This window comes from Podarcis raffonei, chromosome 7, assembly GCF_027172205.1.
Source record: "Podarcis raffonei isolate rPodRaf1 chromosome 7, rPodRaf1.pri, whole genome shotgun sequence".
Taxonomy (NCBI): domain Eukaryota; kingdom Metazoa; phylum Chordata; class Lepidosauria; order Squamata; family Lacertidae; genus Podarcis; species Podarcis raffonei.
In genome coordinates this window covers 50447280-50464568 of record NC_070608.1, presented here as the reverse complement: position 1 = coordinate 50464568, position 17289 = coordinate 50447280, and the positions used below count along the sequence as shown (strand labels likewise).

At 39.4% G+C, this 17289-nt stretch overlaps 1 protein-coding gene across 1 annotated transcript in view; it reads right to left on the bottom strand.

The window, feature by feature from the left end:
• LDLRAD4 (low density lipoprotein receptor class A domain containing 4) overlaps positions 1-17289 on the bottom strand; it is a 263881-nt gene that overhangs the window by 181028 nt on the left and 65564 nt on the right. The gene's annotated exons all lie outside the window — the stretch shown is intronic.

Below are 17289 nucleotides of genomic sequence, written 5' to 3'. Positions count from 1 at the left end.
TTTTGATTTTTCCACCTGGAAGCCAATTTTTTTGTCCAAATTATAGGCCTCTCTTATTTGATAATAATGTAGCCAGTCTCACACTTTATCTTTTAATTTCTCAAAACTCTGCAATTTCAATTTCTCTCCTTCTTGTTCCAAGATTTCCCAATATTTCGGCCATTTGGCCTCCATATTGAGCTTTTTCTGAGCCTTCGCTTCCATTGGTGACAACCACCTTGGGGTTTTATTTTCCAATAAGTCTTTGTATCTTATCCAGACATTGAACAATGCTTTCCTGACAATATGGTTTTTAAATGCTTTATGTGCTTTAACCTTTCGTACCACAAATATGCATGCCACCCAAAAACATTATTAAAACCTTCCAAATCCAAAATGTCTGTGTTCTCAAGAAGCAGCCAGTCTTTCAACCAGCAGAATGCTGCTGATTCATAGTAAAGTTTAAGGTCTGGCAGGGCAAATCCGCCTCTTTCCTTTGCATCAGTTAATATTTTAAATTTTATTCTGGGCTTCTTGCCCTGCCAGACAAATCTAGAAATGTCTCTCTGCCACTTCTTGAAACAGTCCATCTTGTCCAAAATTTGCAATGATTGAAACAGAAACAACATTTTTGGCAATGCACTCATCTTTATAGCTGCAATTCGACCCAACAAGGAAAGCTTCAAATTTGACCATATTTCTAAGTCTTTTTTCACTTCTGTCCAACATTTCTCATAGTTATCTTTAAATAAATTTAAGTTCTTAGCAGTCATATTAACCCCTTCTGAAACCTCTCTTTCTCAATCGGTGTTAAATTTTTCTCAAGAACTTTAGTTTTTGACTTGTTCAGCTTAAATCCTGCCACATGACCAAATTCTTGAATCAGTTCTAATACTCTTTTCGTACTAGATTCTGGCTCCTGTAACGTCAAAACTAGGTCATCTGCAAAAGCTTTCAATTTGTATTGTTTGGCTCCGACCTGGATACCTTTAACCAGACGGTCCCTTCTAATCATATTTAGCAAAACCTCCAGGACCGAAATAAAAAGTAATGGGGAAATTGGGCAGCCTTGTTGTGTACCTTTCTCTATCTTAAATTCCTCTGTCATCACATTACTGACTATTAGCTTAGCCTTTTGTTCTGAGTAAATTGCACTTATGCCATTTTCAAACCCTTGACCCACCCCCATCCCCTGGAGATTTTTCTTCATAAAATTCCAAGAAATATTATCAAAGGCTTTCTCTGCATCTATGAAAATTAAAACTGCTTTAGTATTAATATTCACTTGCAACTTCTCCAAAATGTTGATTATGTTCCTTGTGTTGTCAGACAAGTGCCTACCTGGGAGAAAGCCAGCTTGGTCCTTATGTATCTCTTCCACTAATACTTTTTTTAATCTATTAGCCAAAATATCAGCAAATATTTTGTAATCCACATTGAGCAGGGATATGGGGCGGTAGTTCTTAAGTTGTGTCTTTTCCGACTCAGTTTTCTGTATAAGTGTAATATAAGCTTCCTTCCACGACTCTGGCGCTTTTTTCCCTTCCAAAATGTCATTACAAACCTCCTTTAGTGGCTGAATTAACCAATCCTTCAAAGATCTATAATATTTTGAGGTTAAACCATCCGGCCCTGGAGATTTACCCAACTGCATATTCTGAATGGCACCTTCTACCTCCTGTTCTGTAATTTTATGGTTCAGCATTATCTTGTTTTCCTGAGAGATTTTTTGTAATCCATTTGTTTTTAAAAATTGGTCTTTCTGTGGCCCTTGTTTATATAACTGTTTAAAATACCTCTGGAAGCATTTTCTAATCTCCACTGGATTCTGAATGTTCTTTCCTTCCACTTCCAAATTAGTGATAGTATTGAGCTTTTGTCTTTTTTTCATTTGCCAAGCTAACGATTTTCCACATTTATTAGCCGATTCAAATGTCTTTTGTCTCATTTGTTTAATTTTCCATTCAATTTCCTGGTTCATCATCTTCATATATTGCACTTGATATAACTTTATGTCTCTCAGAATCTCTTGTGACTTTGGTTTTGCTCTTAGTTTCTTCTCACCCTCTTTTATTTTTCCCCAAATTTTATCTTTTTTCTCATTTTGGGCTCTCTTCTTTATTGCATTCTGTTGAATCAGAAACCCCCTCATAACTGCTTTGCTTGTGTCCCAGATTACTCTTTTTTCAATAGTGGTATTCAGATTTATCTCAAAATAGTCTCTCAAGGTTTTTTGGGCGTTCTTAACAGCCTCTTGATCTCTAAATAAGGTGTCATTCATCCTCCATCTGAAGGAACCAATTGGTGTTAGTTTCATCTCCATTTTCACAGCATTATGGTCGGAGCAAGTTTTTGGGCAAATTTCCACTTTTCGAGTCTTAGGTGCCAGTCCTCTAGTTATCCATATTTGGTCAATTCTAGTCCATGTCATTTTGGCTTCAGAAAAGAATGTTCCCTCTCTTCCTAAGGGGTTCTTAATTCTCCAAATATCAATCAAGTCCATATTGTCAGTCAGTTCAAAAAATGTTTTTGGTAGTCTGCCATCTTTAGTTACAATCTGTCTCTGCGACTTGTCCATATTTGTAGATACCACTCCATTCATATCTCCCATCATGATAATGTTGTAATCCATGTAGTCTAACAATGTCTCATGCAATTTCTTAAAAAATTCAGATTTCCCCTCATTTGGTGCATAAACTCCTACTATTAAAAATTTTTCTCCTTGTGATTGAATTTCGATTGCCACAAATCTTCCTTGATCATCTTTAAAAACAAATTTCGGTGATAGGCTCTCTTTGGCGTAAATTACAACTCCTCTCTTTTTGACCTTATCCGATGAAATAAACTCTTGACCCAATCTTTTATTAATCAATACTTTCCTGTGTAGCCTTATCACATGTGTTTCCTGTAAACAAATTAAGTCCAACTGTTCCTTTTTCAATAAATGAAAGACTTTCCTCCTCTTCTCCGGGGAGTTAAATCCATGAATGTTCCAACTTAGCAATTGCAGAGACATTGTGTAATTATTCTACTTTCCTCCAACTGCTCCCAATAATTCCTCTTGTTCTGATGGTGGTATCACTTTTGCTGGTTTGTCCAATCCCAAAGATGGTGGTGCTATGTCTAATACTCCTGGTTTTAGGGCTCCTAACTCTTCTAAAGCTTCTTTCTGCAGGTCTTCTTCGTGGTCTCTCAGAAATTTTTCTTTGTCTTCCACTGATCTTATTTTAAATTTTTTCCCTTTAAATGTAAAGGATAGGCCCTGGGGGAATTCCCACCTAAAAACAATTCTGTTTCTTCTCAGCAGGGCCACCAAATCTCCGTAGTTAGTTCTAAGATCCAGTAAATATTTCGGAATATCCTTAAAAATCTCCACTCTTGAATCGTTTATTTCCAAGCTTTTCTGGTAGTGCAGACTCAATATTTTATCTCTCTCTTCTTTCGTTCGGAGGGTGACCAAAGAGTCTCTCACCCTGTTCTTTCTCCCTCCTCTTCCAAGTCTGAAAGCACTCACTATCTTGAAGTCTTGATTAGCATCCAAATTCCAAAATTTTGCAAGGTAGTCACATAGGTTATCTTTTTCAAGTTCCGGTACCGCCCTGATCCTCAAATTAGTCTGTTTCTCCCTCAGTTCAATCATAGACAGAAGCGACTGATGGTCCCCGAGCTGTTTACGCATCAGTTTTATTTCTTCCTCTACTGCCACTGCTTTTTCTTTTGCTTCCTCAGCTGTCTTTCGATTAGAGGCAGATTCTTGCAACAATTTTTCAATAGATTCTGTATTGGAATTCACCTTCTGTCCCAAGCTGTTAATGCTAACAAGTATTCTTGTCAATTTTAGTTGTTTGTTCAGTAACTTGTTTACTTAGGCTTTCCAATTTTTCATAAATTTTGCTTAGTACCGAAGTGAATCCCTCTTCTGAGGCCATTCCTTTTAACCCAGCTTGTGCAGTATCTTCCCCCTGTGTCACAGGAGGGCCGGGAACAGATGGTCTACCCTGCTGGGATGCTGCACTAGGCTGCTGCACTCTAACCTTGCCGGATCTTGTTGTTTTTTCATTCATCACACTTTGTCTGAGTCAAGGTCAATCCCACGGTAAAAGCTATTCTTTTCAGCAGAACACTGTCACAATAGTTACTGCATTTCCTTTACTACTAAAATCATAATACTTAGGGAGAAATGCTTGTTAGGCATAGAGGGAAAGCTACCACAACTCAAAACTGGACTTTGCTTTTCTTCCTTCTTCTAGGAATTGACTCAAGCACAAGAGAAATATTCAGTGAAAAAAGGAAGAAATGACGACTTTATCAGAAGGCAGACTTATTAGGTAATTAAGTATCATTGAATTCAGTGGAATTTACTTTCAGCTAACTACCTTTAGGATTGGGCTGTAAAAACAAACTGAACAAGCTGAAAAAGTAACACTGGCAAGGTATTTATATTATTTATCAACACATCTATCCTATATTTCTTCCGTGAGAGAGGCTGAAGAGAGTTTATGCAGGAGCTTTTAGGAGGTATCCAATCTAAATGCTTAAACAGACTGCTTATGTTCAGCAGGATAGTAGCATTATGTTCCTTCAAATCATTCCTGGGATCTGCACTGTATGTCTAAGGAACATGCTTCTTAAAACTTGTTTATTTTCATCACACTTTTAAACAGTCTCATGAACAGACTACTGTATTTTTCGCTCTATAAGACGCACCAGACCGGAAGACGCACATAGTTTTTGGAGGAGGAAAACAAGAAAAAAAATATTCTGAATCTCAGAAGCCAGAACAGCAAGAGGGATCGCTGTGCAGTGAAAGCAGCAATCCCTCTTGCTGTTCTGGCTTCTGGGATAGCTGCGCAGCCTGCATTCGCGCCATAAGACGCACACACATTCCCCCTTACTTTTTAGGAGGGGAAAAGTGAGTCTTATAGAGCAAAAAATACGGTACTTAAAGCACTCATCTGAGCTCTTCCTTTTGTATGCTATGGAATAGCATTGTTCTAAATTCTTATTGTAATGTGTTGTTGTTTTTGAAATAGTGTGAACAATCATCTTGAGCATTTATCAGAAAAAGCAGCAGCAATGACAAACAGTAACAATCAAGACTTCAAGTACAAATTGCATCCACAAAAAAGTAAAAATTCAACTGCCACTAATATATAACATATATGGAGAAAACAACAGCTATTTCTCTCTGATATAAGCCATAATCTATGAAGATGGCAAACACATACTATGAAGTGTAATCAAATGATGTGTCTGAAAGCCTAATTTCATAATAGTGCACATTAAAACAGGGTCAACTTGCTAAATCGAAAACAATAAAAGGGATTATGACTGTCATTGAAGGGAGGGTGAACAGCAATTAAATATGTCCATTAATAGTGGTTGAATACACCTTTTGACCAGAGGCATCCATTTAAAGAAGCAATTAGATAATTATGATGAAGACCAAGCTTCATAAAAGCATTCTGTTTCTTTTTTAAAAAAAGGTAATCGTAATGTCACACAGCTTCGCTTGTGAATAAAAAAGAAAATGAAAGACAAATAGGACAAGAATTTCCTCTATGTAAATCTTTCTTAAACCTCAGGCTCTTATATCCTTTGGTGTGGATATATTTTCAATAAATAAACAGCAGCAGCATCCATGATTTTAGAACGCCAGTGTGGTGTAATGGTTAGGGTGTCAGACTAGGGTAAGAGAAACCACAGTTCAAATTCTCACTCCATAATGAATTTCACTGGGTGACCAGGGCCTGTCTCTCAGCCTAAACTACATCACACGGTTGTTGTGAGGATAGCCAAGCAATTTTGAACATAGCATACATTTATTTCTATTTTATCTAGAAAACATATTTAAATCACCATACTAAACAAAAACTGTTCCATGTTCCCCATCTGGTTCATTCACTCCTGCTAAAACCTACACTAGTAAGTCTAGTCTGGTCTTTTAAATCTGCCTATAGAATAAGGTAAGGTAAAAAAGATAAAGGACCCCTGAACAGTTAAGTCCAGTCAAAGGCAACCATGGGGTTGCGGCGCTCATCTCACTTTCAGGCTGAGGGAGCTGACGTTTGTCCACAGATAGTTTTCCGGGTCATGTGGCCAACATGACTAAACCGCTTCTGAGCAATGGGACACTGTGACAGAAGCCAGAGTGCATGGAAACGCCATTTACCTTCCTGCCGCAGTGGTACCTATTTATCTACTTGCATTGGCATGCTTTCAAACTGCTAGGCTGGCAGGAGCTGGGACAGAGCAACGGGAGCTCACTCTGTCACAGGGATTCGAACCGCCGACCTTCTGATCGGCAAGCCCAAGAGGCTCAGTGGTTTAGACCACAGTGCCACCTATAGAATATATAAACTCCGTTGCAAGACTAAGGTCAAAATGAATGTTTCCACAAGCACGCAATGAGATGACTCAACAGCTTCATGCACTTTGGAACCCTGCAAGCAACCAGACAGACCAGTAGTATCCTGATGCAAATGCACCAGCAGATAAAAAGTGAAATATGCCATACTTTATTTTACAATATTTAAACATGCCCATCCTCTCAAAGTGAGCAACTATTAGCGTCTCATGACAAATATTTATTCAGTAATTTTGACTGCTATTGAAGGAATATTTTTCAATTTAAAGGTTATACCTAACAAAGGATTGAAACAGTTCTAACTAGTTTCTTTAATCTGAATCATAGTGCATCTCAATATATCTTTATGTTTCAGTAGAGCTGAATCTAATCCAAACAACATTTAAAAATTATTCAATTATTCTCTCCAATTACATGATAGTAAGGATGGCAAAGGATGATGAAAAAAGGGGAGGGGGAAGGGTACAAATGGCTTTTAGGGGTCATTAAGCTTTTCAAAGTCTTAAAGCTCTTTTAAAGCTCCAGCGCATCAAACCTACTAATTAAGTATCAGTGCTAACTCTTGAAAAACATGCTCACAATCAGCCAACTCTAAACTGTAATGTTTGCTTTTCTGCAATTATGTACAAGTAAGAGACACTTTTTCAACTATATTGATTTTTCCTATTAGTCCCTGACTTTTCCAATATCCCGCCCCCCTGCAAAACAAAACAAAAAAATCTCTTTAAAAGCGAGAATATCATTCTCCCCCACAGAGTGTACAAGCTAACTTCAGCAGACACGACCTTTAGAAAGCACTAATAATGTTCACCCTGTGCTTGGAGGCACTTTGACACATTAGCACTTGGAAAGATCTCCAGGCAGTAGTTTATCAGCAGGGCCCATCCAGGCATGATGAGCACTTTCACAGTGCATTAGCATATATCTAGAGAAAGAATGCTCTGGTCTGAAAGGGCTTTTTATTGTTGGAGCGACCTTAAAGTAAAAAGGGAAAGAGTCCCACTCAAGTTCTCCCTAATATCCAGAAGTGTTTGCCGTGTGACCCACAACTCCATTTATTTATTTATTTATTTGTTATCAGATGCTTCATGCTGTGAGCCTCTAGACCAGGGGTAGGCAACCTAAGGCCTGGGGGCTGGATGCGGCCCAATCGCCTTCTCAATCCGGCCCGTGGATGGTCCGGGAATCAGCGTGTTTTTACATGGGTAGAATGTGTCCTTTTATTTAAAATGCATCTCTGGGTTATTTGTGGGGCCTGCCTGGTGTTTTTACATGAGTAGAATGTGTTATTTAAAATGCATCTCTGGGTTATTTATGGGGCATAGGAATTTGTCCATCTCCCCCCCCAAAAAAAAAAAATATAGTCCTGCCCACCACATGGTCTGAAAAAGGCTGCTGACCCCTGCTCTAGACCCAGTACTGTTAAAGAGCACAGGATCTTGAAAGATTTACAGAAGGTATCAGAAGGTTTATTTTATGTTTAGACCCCTCAGTAGGGATGGGCAGTATCTGGTTTTCAACATCACGATATAACACCAGTTAAATATCATGATATATCACGATATATATCTGCGGTGGCAGATGGCCTTGCTGGGTATTCAATGATATGGTGGTTTATTACACAGCCCTACCCCTCAGTCAAGCTTGCCAACCTGCCAGCCTAGTAGTTCGAAAGCATTCAGTGGAAGTAAATAAATAGGTACCGCTCCGGCGGGAAGGTAACCGGCATTTCCGTGCGCTGCTTTGGTTCGCCAGAAGTGGCTTAGTCATGCTGGCCACACAAACCGGAAGCTGTACACCGGCTCCCTCTGCCAGTAAAGTGAGATGAGCGCCGCAACCCCAGAGTCGTCCACAACTGGACCTAACGGTCAGGGGTCCCTTTACATTTACCTTACCCCTCAGTCATCAAAACTGAGTTCAAATGGTATGCTACATTTCTAGGATTCCATGTTAAACAGCAGTGCTAAAACCACACAACAGCAGAGGCCAAAGGGCAGCTGACAGTACAGGTGTTTATGTGTTTTACTTTATACTTGATTTTATAAACCAGTCAGGGGCTGGAACCCTCTCCAATGCAAAGTACAGACTGCAGGTACTCCTGTATATAGCGTACATATTGTATGTTTCTCTGCACAACCAACCGCAGTGCTCTAAAGAGTAGACTCAATCCTGAGATGGTAGACAGGGTTGCAAACTAACCTGCTCCCCCTTCTCTCTATGCCCTCTATTGTGCCCCATTTTTCAATGCATCTTGAAGATGGACCATCTGTCTGCAGCTGCCACAGCGAAGATTCCAGGTAATCATAGCTCAGTGGTAGACCACATTCAGATGGTCTCGGCTTCAATTGCTGGCAGCTCTAGATAAAAAAAACCAAGAAATAGGTGGAGTGAAATAACTTTACCTAGAGAGCAGCTGACAGTCAGAGTAGAGAATACTGCACTTACATGCACTAATAGTCTGACCTGGAGAATGGCAGCTTCCTATGTGATGAGTTGGATTAATTCAGCTTATAACACTTTATCCTTCCTTAACACACATGGTACTTAGATCAGAAAAAGTGCTAGAGTTTCTCTACATTCATAAGCAAAGGTTATATGAATTTGAAGTCACAACTGACAGAAAACAAAGCAATAATATTTGGATGATTCAAAGAGAGATTATCAAAATGGCTGAACAATAAGAACATTTCCAGAATCTCCTGATAACGTCTTCATTCAGCAAGGCCTACAGGATATTATCAAAGTCCTATTAAATATTATATAAACTCACACTGATTCACTTCCCAAACAGAACTGAGTCACAAAGTTGATGATCTCCCTAGTGTAAACTTGGCTAACTTCAATGAAACAACCCCAGGGAGTACAAGTGCAACAGATTCTCACCCACACTGCTTCACATCAAGGTAACTTGCAATTTAAATTTACTACCTACAGCTAAGCCAAAATAAAGAATTTGCTGTGATTCAAACCTACTGGCATTTACAAGTATACAGACATGTGCAGTGACAGTGCTGTGCTAGAAAGAACTTCAGAAAACCTTTCCTAATTATCTAGAAAGCAGTGCGAAAGAGGTGGAGGTTGGAATGGTGAGACATATGCACATGCTTTTAAGACACATTCATCATTTCAATCAAAGAATAACCTCTCTCCTTTGTATCGTAAGACTCTAAAAGGCAAAAGGGTGAGACACTTTATGACACATCAGTAAGAATCATATATCCTCTTACATAAGATATCAACAAAGGGGGTACAGGTCACTGATCCAAAAAATTGAATGCATCTCATGTACAAACCACACTGTCAGCCCAGGCTAACAGGCATCCTGTGGAAAGGACACAAGCAAAAACAACTGTAAGTTCAACTTGCAAAAAAAGAGAAACTTTAAACAAAAAAAGAAGCTTCACTTCAAAAGGACCAGGTGAAATCTATGTACCAGGGATTATGAGATTTAACTAGCGTGAAGGCCTCTATAGGCACACTATTGCAGGGCTGAGAATCTGTGACCTCTTGATGCTGCTGCACGCCCATTTACCTTATTCAAGCATGCCCAATGGTCAAGTATGATAGAATTTGGGGTCCAACTGCCTCTGGAAGGCCACAGGTCAGCCACTCCCACTCTATTGCCTTGACCATTCCACAAGGAAGGGGTTTTTGGTTCAGAGAATAAGGGTGAGGTGCTGGGAGAGTGTTGCCCCAATTAGTGTCCGGCCTCAGTCAAAGAGGAAGTAGATCCAAGTTGAATGTGGCTACTCTGTTCAAGTAGTGCGTACGTTTCTGAGACCCCTTTTCTAAACAATCATCCTTGGGACATTCTTTTCCACAGAGGGAAATAATGTCTTCTGAGCTGTTTTAGCTGGTCATTGATGAAACAGCCCCATTCTTAAATACATAGCTTGGAAACAATGCCCCCACTCTTTAAAATGTTGATATTGTGGAACAAGTCCTGCTGTGTTCTACTCAGACTCACTCCCAACTAATTGCAAAGGATTGCAACCTAAAAGACATTAACTATTCCTACAACGATACTGTCATATAAAGTAACAAATTAAGTGATTTCATAACAGCTCAGTGCAATATAGTAATGTCAAAATATGCATCTGATGGTTCTCAACTCACTGCTATAAGACAACACAAGGATCTTCAAGGATTTTGAAGGGTAAAAACAATAATATTTGATTTATTTTATGTAGCCTTAATAAAGGATGGTCTGTGTTTTGGAACATAGATAGTCAAAGTGACAGCAGCTGGAATGCTAGCAGAGACTAGCAGCAGAGATGGAAATATCTGTCAATCTGGCTTTCTCAGTTTCTCATTTTTTTCCATCTTAAATCAGCTCTCCACATTTTGCTGCATTCTGCTTTTTTAAAAATCCTCATGAAAATTCATCAGCATTTTAGTGTGATTTTTTCTTAATAAATACATTTTAAATACAGTTTTGACTAATGTTCACATTTTTTTTTGCATACAGTTTTCTCCAATATAATGCATGTATGCATTTTTTACCCATACCTCCATTTCTTTGCACAATATCCCCTAATATCTGCATTTTTATAAACTATTGTTTGAATAAAGGAATTGCAAAATTGCAGAAAAGTGAAAAATTCAAAGGATAGCTATGTTTTGGTTTTCATGTTGTTTTGGAAGTTGTGAGTTTGATAGATTTGGCTTTAAATGCACACCAAACAAAATTTCTCCTCCATTCCTAGCCAGCAGGAAAAGGATACAAGTTGGTTAGGCAGGCCTTGGGACAGATCCACATGAAAGTCTTAAAAAATCAATCAAACTTAAAAAATCCATTCAAAGGGGTAGGCTAGGCAAATTGAAAGACCTTCATTATTCAAACCTTGTGTCAAAACTCATGCTGTTTGACATCAGTGCTTGACTTCCATGGCCATTCCCTTCAATGTGTCATTGGCAAAACAACACTCCCTTCAAATATTTCTTACTTCTAGCTATCCTTATGTTTTTGCCATTGTAATGTTAAAATCAAAAGTTCCTGTCAAAACAAAATGCAGCACTTCAAACTGCGCTGGGCAGAAATGACATTTCTGGTTATCAGATATGAAATCAACAGCTCATAATGTAAAAGTTACAATTCCATTGAATTCTTTTACAAGAAACTGAAGAAACTGCAGCAACTTTGCCTGTTTGAAGAAAACTCAAAACTATAAAGAGAAATAGAACAGTCTGAAAGCCAATACCTGATCCAGGAAAAGGAGGAAAAAATTAAAAGGTGCATTACAAAATAATATGCTAACCAGAAACGTATGACAGAATTGCTCGTTCATGCTTGCTTTCCTTATATGTGGCATTATCAGACTCTGCAACAGTTGAAAGATTTTTGGACAGTGAGGAAAGTCATTCTTAATGCTACTACACAATTCTAAAAAAGAAGGTTTTTGAGAAGATTAATGGGAGAAGAAGGATGCCTTTGCATGTGCATGTTTCGTTGCTATTAACCTCCATGTTTTACATGGAGCGGCATACAATTCCAACCTATAGGAGTTACAATGAACTAATGAAAACATATTTAAACATATTTTTGGGCAGCGGGTGTTGGATGATCACTGCTTTTCTTTGCAAAGTCCAGTAATATAACAATTCAACTCCTGACTTCCTTTTGCCAGATCTTGGTGATTGTTATGATTTATATGGTACACTCCTACCAAATGGTCACATATGGGTTACTAATCCAGATCATGGCGAATCCTGCACCAGCTAAGTTTCAGGAACGGAATGCTATCACAGACCTTTACTCAATTCTCTGGACCAAATTTTCCCATTTTGCTGACAGGAAATTGACTGTAAGGGATAGTTGCTTGTTCAAAGCTTGTCCAAAGTTTCCCATTAAGGATTCAAAATACAAGTCTCTTAGGTTCAAAAACTGTCCACTAATCTCTGCCCATTGGATCTTAGTGTATTTTGAAGATCTGTTGATCCAATTACAACTGATGCAGGGTGGGGCAGGATACCTCTAAACAAAGGCATATTAATTCTCTATTAAGTTTTTCTCTAGTGCAAAAAGGAAACAAAAAAGAATTTAAAGCTTAAGATGGGGGGAAAACAAGTACCGTACCTAAATAATAAGCATTTTTAGAATACAAACAATGGTACATTCCAACACTCAAGACAGAAGGAACCCTTGCCACATTGCACCTCTGACTGATGAACTCTATCATCTGGTTCACAAGAGCCTCACTAAGTGTGTGGCCTCTTTACAACTTTAAATAGTTGCAGGATATGTTTGTGTATGCAAACGCAGGAAATAGAGGGCTTCTCTCAGACAAAATATGTACATATCCTGTAGTTTTTTCTCTTTGTTGATGATCGTGGAAGAGCAAGTATTGACAACAACACAATATAAGAAGTTACAGGCTTATTTCATTTCTAATTCAGAGGCTGAGTTCATGGAGATAAAATTTCTGTTGATAGTGATTGAATCAGTGATTTAAAAAATAAAATAAAATAAAAAGATTATAATTTATAAATATGATATGAACCTTATACACATATGATGGGAGCCTTATACTTACAGCCAGTGCTTTTTTTCTGAAATAAATATTCAGGGGTACTCTCATTTTCCTACTGAAAAACTGCCCCTCAATGAGGCCAAACTTAGATTCACAAAATGTTTCGGGGTATGCATCCCCCCAGAAAAAAGCACTGCTTACAGCACCATAAAATACATTATCCCTCATCCTCCATCCACAACTCTTAAGAATTCTACATACTAATTTTTATAGGGGCAGAATACTGGGGAAATTACAATATTAGTAAATCGGTGCATTATATATACCAGAAAGAAATTAAGGAGAAATGCCATTGGGAAAGCTTCTTGGTTAAATGCTCCTCAGTTCTGCCATTCCTCAGAGGTCAGGGTGATTAGAAGAGATTATTTTTTCTTCACTGCAACAGGTTTTAGTGGCCTGTGAAGGTGCTACTATAAATTAATTGTCCCTTTTGTACCCACTTCCCAGAAAGGGAGGCTGGGTTCCTGGGCAGGGTATGTGTCTGTGTATTGGTAGCAATTCTTCGCCTCCAGCCTATCACAACGCACTGCATCCCAGCATAGATGCACCTTGGCACCATTTTGAAAAAGGCAGTCATCTCCTTGTGTTACCAATGACAACTGTATTTGTAGAGACATGAGTATATAGCGCTTCCCAGTTTACCCGGGGAAGAAATAAGGAAATAGTGTGCTTGTTAAGTTCTAATTCCAGGTGTCTTTTTGCTTTACAAAACGGAACCACTTAGGCTGCAATTCAAAGTAGGAGAGAGACTATTTAACCCCTTGAAAATTCACATTCCCTGTTGCTTTTACTGCCACTGTACAAAAGGTACAAACAACAGAGATGTGTTCCCCCCCTCTAATTTTCAGTAATCGCCACAGGTACAGTGAAAAGGGTTGCCATATTTCAAAAAGTAAAAATCCAGAGCTTTTTTTGCAAAAATTCCCCCCCCCCCAAAAAAGAGAGAGATTATGAGCTATTTTTAATAAAACTTGTGAAAATCTACACTGCCAACATGGGCCCGGACAGTTTACAAGGGCTGAATACCAGCTATGTCGAGGAAATTCCGAACGTATGGCTACCCTAGCAGTGAATGTTAGTTTCCTCTGGATTCACCAGAGTTATTTATCCATGCCATAACCCCAAGGTTCCCATAGCAGCACCTTAACAGCTGCTGCCAAACTTGGCTTTGCACAGGTTACAAATTGTCATTGCATGGCCAGCTCCTGCAATCGTACCTCCCACTAGCTCCCACCCTCTGGTCTTCCATGCACTGAAGCTTGCTGGAGGCACATATGCCAATGTGGTGCCCTCCATGCATTGTTGACTCTGAGTGCCATGTGCCCCAGCCAGTATGTCCAATGGCTGGGGTTGATAGTTCAACAACATCTTCGAAACATTGTGCTGGCTACTTCTGTCATAGGCTCTCTCAGGAGTCAGCTATACAGCTGCAAATAAAAAGTTTTAAGTGTGGTTTAGGTGCAATATACAATGTGACACTAGATGGCGATGGTGAGCCTTATGGAAAATTCAATGTATTTTTAAAAACGTTTTTTTTAAAAAAGCATTTTCAAAGCTGTTTTATATGTGTGTCTGGATTCCACCTCAGTCACTGGTCAGGACTCCAAATAACAGGGTGAGCCTATGTGTGTGCAGCAGGCTTCCCTTTGAAGATATTTCCCAAACCCATGGATGGTGGGGCAGGGGGACTGCTGAGGGAGTCCCGGGCAGGTGTCCCAGGTCTCCCACTCCACATGACTGCAAATATGTGGAGTGTGACCATTCATATCCAGTTAAAATGTAGGCTAGGTGTTAGACACCTAGATATTTTATTCCTACTCAAATACTTTACTTTTCCCCTGGTTTTATTGCTAGAAATTATGAACTGGCATTCCTCCCCCCCACTGGCATTTTTGTGGAGAAGTACATAGAACGCGAAACAGCTGTGGTGCGCTTAGCTGCACCAGAGCTCTTTCAGTCACCGAGCAAAGAGAAAATACTTGGGGTTAATAGAAACTCTACTGGGCTAAGTAAAAAATAAATAAATAAAATAAAAATCACCTCTGTGAAGGCAGATTTATTAACTGGAACATCTGTCTAGAGAGACAAAAATAGGAAGCTAAAGCTAGAAACAGATAAGAAAAGTGCAAGATCCTTTAATGAAACAAGAGTCTTTGCTCCTTAATCACCTTCTCCCCCAACACCATATCAGTCGTTCCTGCTCTAGGTGATAGCACATCCTTCTTTGAAATGAAGTATCATTAAGCTCCAGTCTATCAAGCTGCAGCTTTGCTCCAAAGAGCACCCTACTTAAAATCAACAATTGCAATGGAAATACCAGGTCTGTTGAACTTTTGCTGGGAAAGCGATTAATCTCACAGTGACATTTTGGAGGTCTTGACAAAGCCACATTTCCAAACAAGATAAACCCCGTCTCCCAACACTCTGTATTGGAATAAGGAACCAAGCACAGTGCTTGAGACAGCAGGGAATTACCAATGGCATGCTAATTACCAGCCTGGTCCAGAAATAGCTGGATGCCACAGCCTTGTTTTGGCATGCATTGCTTTCTGCAGTGCCGTATTGAATGCCCCTGAAAAGCAAAAATACTGGAACCACTGGGTTGAAGGGTTCAACGTCAACAGAATTGTGTATCCATTCACTTGTAGTGGTTAGAAGGTTGGACAAGGACTTGGGAGGCCAGGATTCAAATCCCTATTTAGCCATGAAGTTTACTGGGTAGCCTTGAGCCAGTCACTGTTTCTCAGCCTAGCCTAACTCACAGGGTTGTTGTGAGGATAAAATGGGGAAGGGATAACCATGTTTCCACCTTGAGCTCCTTGTAGTAAAGCTGGGATATAAATGTAATAATAATAATAATTAACCATGATGAATGATGATGGCAGTTGTAGACCAAAAGATTTATGTAATTCATCTACAGTGGTACCTCAGGTTAAGTACTTAATTCGTTCCGGAGGTCCGTTCTTAACCTGAAACTGTTCTTAACCTGAAGCACTATTTCTGGGTTAGCGGAGTCTGTAACCTGAAGCATCTGTAACCTGAAGCGTATGTAACCTGAGGTACCACTGTAATTAATTTCACAAATTACATTATGTTGTCATGTTATTCCACCCCATTTGTTTTTATGCAGAGGAAATACAACATAAATGGACGGAAATATAATCAATTTTGTATCACTTCCAGACTGAAAGAAGCAGCGACAGCAAATATGAGCAGATTGATTTTTGTTTGTGAGATGGGATGAACAAGTGAACACCAACAATTTCTGCTCCTTTTTCTGTTTTCATCGGCATTCTCCAGCATCTTTAGGTGGTCAGCTTCAGAGATTCCAAAACGGTTCTTATTTCTGCTAAGAGATCTTTTAGGGTTTATTCATACTTACTTTTCCTCTGCTCTTTCCAGGCACGGTCTGCACTTTAAAGCTTCATGTCTGAATGCCCTTTCCCCCCTGCTCCAGAGCTTTCCCTATGAAAACCCACTCTCTAAAGCTCAATACGAGCAATGGCAATCTGCGAAAAACCCAAATTGACGTAAGCTCTGATTACACGTAGGTAGCCATGTTGGACTGCCGTAGTCGAAACAAAATTAAAAAATTCCTTCCAGTAGCACCTTAGAGACTAACTAAGTTTGATATTGGTATGAGCTTTCGTGTGCATGCACACTTCTTCAGATATACTGAAACAGAAGTCACCAGACCCTTATATATAGTGAGAGGGTGGGGAGGGGTATTACTCAGAAGGGTGGTGGGAATGGGTGATTGGCTGATAGGTGTGGTAAACCTGTTGACGACTGTTAACGACTGCAATTGGTCTTACAGGAAAAAGCAAGGGGTGAGATGGCTAAAAATAGCGTTATCACGTATAATGAGATAAGAATCCAATGTCTCTATTCAGACCAGGTCTCTCCATGGTTTTAAATTTGGTAATAAGTTGCAATTCAGCAACTTCTCTTTCCAGTCTATTTCTGAAATTCCTGATGTCAGATTTATGTCCATTTATCCTTTGGCGTAGGAATCACAAGACAGAGAAACCAGTAGGTGAACACTTCAATCTCCCAGGACATTCTATACAAGATCTCAAAGTAGCTGCCATATTACAAAACTGTTGAAGTCTTCCAGGGCCATTTGAAATTGCTTGGTGGCCACCCCTTTCCTAGAATCCAGCTAATAGAAAGCAGGAAAGAGATGCGGATCAAAATCAGAATGGAACAGGTATAGAGGAATGTTCGACTATATGAATCTTGGTCTAATACAGCATGATACTTTTTATGTTCTTCCAACAATAAAAAGGTAAAAAGGTAAAAGACCCCTGGACGGTTAAGTCCAGTCAAAGCCGACTATGTGGTTGCAGCGCTCATCTCACTTTCAGGCCGAGGGAGCCGGCGTTTGTCCACGGACAGCTTTCCGGGTCATGT